Source organism: Hyposmocoma kahamanoa, unplaced genomic scaffold (genome assembly GCF_003589595.1).
Source record: "Hyposmocoma kahamanoa isolate Upper Pololo Valley unplaced genomic scaffold, ASM358959v1 81, whole genome shotgun sequence".
NCBI lineage: Eukaryota > Metazoa > Arthropoda > Insecta > Lepidoptera > Cosmopterigidae > Hyposmocoma > Hyposmocoma kahamanoa.
In genome coordinates this window covers 5,468,971-5,472,937 of record NW_020654080.1, presented here as the reverse complement: position 1 = coordinate 5,472,937, position 3,967 = coordinate 5,468,971, and the positions used below count along the sequence as shown (strand labels likewise).

Sequence of the window (3,967 nt, the reverse complement as noted above, 5' to 3'; positions counted from 1 at the left end):
GCTGTGGCTGTGGCTGTGGCTGTGGCTGTGGCTGTGGCTGTGGCTGTAGCTGTAGCTGTATCCGTAACTGTAGCTGTAGCTATTACTGCATTATTATTATTAATAATAATAATATTATTACTATTATTATTATATTGAATTAAAATGAAAAATCTTAAAATATGTCTCCTCTTTGCGTAACAGACATCGTTTTAAATGTAGTGTATGTATGATGTAACAAAAATTGACAATTCAAATGAAGTTGTACCCAGCAGTTACCGATGCCCGGCTGGTGATGATTCAAATAAAACTAGTGCGCCTATTTATTTCATATATTTTATCGACTGCAATCACTAGCTACGTACAAGCTGACAACACTTTTGCGCAAAGAACTGTCATTTTACTCCATCTTCAAAACAGACGGACTATAAACATGATTCTATGTAACACTTCAAAATGTAAAAATACATATTTTTCTGTTAAGTATTGGAAATATTTTTCCTCAACATTATTTTAACGTAACACTTTAAAATATGTGAAAAGTTTTAATGCTTTCAATATTCGGTGGCATATGTGTTCAATGGGTCATCTCATTCTAATAAAAGTGTAGCGATAACCCGAATTTTGTGAATTCATACTGTATAAAATGTTAAAAGATAATATGTCACCGTATATCACATATTTTTAATGTCAAATATAAAGAGCAGCGTAAAATTGAAAAACAGATTTGCCGAAGAGTATCATTGGTTGCTAACGTAACCAGTCTGGTTTAGAACACAGAAGCGATCGCACGACTGTGGCCTATCTTCACTCAACCCGCGCATTCTCGATCATTTAAAAAGTTGTTGTTACGGTGCATTCTACACCTTAGCGATTTTGAATTATTGTTTTGAACAAAAGGTTTTTAATTTGTGCATTATTCGAATTTCGATTCTGCTTCGAAGTTAGAAATCTTCGTGTTTTTTTTTAATACTGGCAATAAAAGTTTTGTGAAGCAGTGGGAATTTCGTCGGCGAGTTTTTTATTCGGTAAGTAATACTTTAATTGGAATAATTACACCTGTATCTAAGTTGGGGTAAACAATTTCAATTGGTTATCAAATTTTAAATTCTCATTTTTTTTAAACCTAAAGTTGCTGTCTCGCCACTTTATTTTCAAGTTTCCTGGTTGTTAAAAATAAAATGTAATAATAACTTTTTCGTTTTAATAACAGGTTTTTTGTACGTGTTACGTACCTATAGGCGGTTTCACATCGAAAACTATCGAGACTTTACGAAAAGTAGTAGTTAGTAACAATAGTTGTATTTATCGTAATTTTCCTAATGTATTATTACTCGAGCCATAAAAAATCGAAAGAAGCCAAACAAAAACAAACTAATTTATCTTCATGGCTCTAAGTAATGGAATACAGTTATCCGAGTACAGTGTTTACTTAACATGATAGGTTCGTAGTAATTTGATTTAAGACATCTTATGCGATACGTTTGTATGTGCTCATCATGTCAATAACTATATTTGTTTTTTATATTATTTTGTTTTTATTTGTTAAATGTCTTGAACGGAACATTCAAATTTGTAGCATTGGAATAAAATAGTCATCCTTCGCTTTAAAAAAAATTGATGGCACCTAAAGAGTTTTTGTCGTTGCAACAAAATAACATCAAACCTCCATTACAAAATGTTCACTACTACATTGAAATATGCATTGTGTCATATGTCTCACACACATACACTCCACCCTAAAAAGTTTCTTTACTTTATTTTATTCACTGTTAAAACTGAATCATTCGACACTAATAATTCAGAGCCAAGTGAATTGTACTACAAGATCTAGTTTGGCAGTATGGACTTCAGTCTTTTGCAATTGTACTTATTTTTGTTTGAGTCTTTTCAATGTAAGATTTCGCAACTGGAACCAAATACTAAGTGACTTAAAAATGGTGGAATTTGAAAAAACTCTATTTGAAAGTTCAAAAATTGCTGAATGGAACCAATAAATTTATATTCTCGTTTATGAGAGGATAACGAAATATTATGTATAAATAAAAATAATTATTCCCAATTTCATTTACTTTTTTTAATTTTGAAATCATGTCTCAATATCACCAGTTTTGAGTGACGACAGTATTTAACTTCATGTGCGATTTGTATTGTGTGTTTGAGACATAAATCCTTATTATGTCTTATTATAATCGCTACGTTTTTTTTCCCGAGACTAAACAGCAACGAATTCAGTTACTACGCCGCGTATCTCAAGGAAATGGGATATTATCATATAAAATATCTCATACGTATCAATACATTCTGGTCACACGTCTGAGGATACATTTGAAGTAGAAAAAACATTCATTGAATAGGTATAGTTCTCAGGTTTTCGCTATTGTTACACATAGAAAATTAAACTATTTTTGTGATCTAACTCGAGTTTCCAGTCAGCTGTAGAAAGGTTTGTTCGATCGGCAAAACAAATAATGAGACGGGAATAAATAAAACATCTGTTTGTAAAAATTAAAAAAAAAAACATCTATTCGTCAAGTTTTATTGAAACGGAAAACGGAATTAATAAGCAAGATTTATCACCTAATTTGCCATCCTTAGAGGTGGCACATTTTCTTCAAAATTGAATGGTATCACTAATAAGCTACTTTTTTATGATTATAATATGACGTGACGAGGCGAACAAGTCATGCACTTGATGGTAAGCTATACGTCTATGTGGTATTCTATAACTCTCCTATTTAAGAATAAACAGTATTTTTTCTACTTTTTATAACACCAAGTTGGCGAACGCCGTCGTGAAGTTACTACTTAATAAACAAGGAGACATTACAACTTACCTACGAACATTTTATTATTTACTCGCTTTCTATGACAACCCCAAGACATGGCGTGAGTCCTGTTATCGAAAACCCGTATAAAAAAGGCACGTGCACTTACAGAAGCAGTCTAGTTGTGGCATTTCCTCGTTTTAGAATCAAGTATTTTATGTGATGCCAAGTGTAAAGCCGAACAAGTCGTGCGCCGGGTGGTAAGCAATACGCCAGTCCACAACAGTTACAGTGCCACTCAGAGATTTCAATCGTTAAGGTCTGAGGGGCCCTGTCACTGCGCCTGTCACCCTGAGACTGTTGACAAGCCTTTGTGCCAGTAATTAGCATTCAAAACTGGAACACAATAATGCTCACATTAGTGCTTGGCGGCAGAAATAGGTAAAAAGGCAGTACTTCCCTAAAGAGATTTCTTTCACAAGAAGCTCTACTGCTACTAAAATCTCCTTTCCAACAAAAAATAATCGTCGAAATCGATTTACAAATATCGGAGTTATCGCGTAACATACACACAAATGCAATCACAATTGTTTCGTTAATCAGATGTGTTGAAGGACAACGGTCTAACGTAGAAGTTTCTAGAAGATGTCGATGATAAGCGAACGACATACAAAGAGCAAAGGAAGAGTAGTCAACAATTACCTGAATCAAATCACAAATAATGATAATAAAAAGCCTTACGTTGGGTAAAGTACATTTATGTGAATGCTAGATAAGTACTAAGTACAACATGTTACTTGGGAAAAAGCCGGTGCTTATAAAGTACAGCCACCGACTAAAATAAAATTACCTGAGCGTTAGTCAACAGCTCCAGTAGGTAGGTACAAATATATCGAGTAGGTACATGAGGATGCTATCAGTACTTATGTGCTTGGATTGTCGGTACTATACAATATAATTTCCAAAATATTATATAATAATACATTAATATACAATAATACAGTCTAATTTTAGGATATGAGAATTTATACAGTAGGTATCAAAATAAAAATTTTTAATTATAGAAACGGTAACAAATTGGTAACGTAACAATGTCTCATGTACAGTATGTGTGATCATTCGATCACTCTGTGTGTTTGTCGCTCTCTCACTCTCTCTCTCTCTCTCTCTCTCTCTCTCTCTCTCTCTCTCTCTCTCTCTCTCTCTCTCTCTCTCTCTCT

At 33.5% G+C, this 3,967-nt stretch overlaps 1 protein-coding gene across 1 annotated transcript in view; it reads left to right on the top strand.

Moving 5' to 3' along the window:
• Window positions 1-922: 922 nt before the first annotated feature.
• LOC113234193 (prolactin-releasing peptide receptor-like) overlaps window positions 923-3,967 on the top strand; it is a 142,551-nt gene continuing 139,506 nt past the window's right edge. Inside the window, exon 1 of the mRNA XM_026469493.1 lies at window positions 923-1,007. The gene's annotated coding sequence lies outside the window, so the exon portion shown is untranslated. The remainder of the gene's footprint in view (window positions 1,008-3,967) is intronic.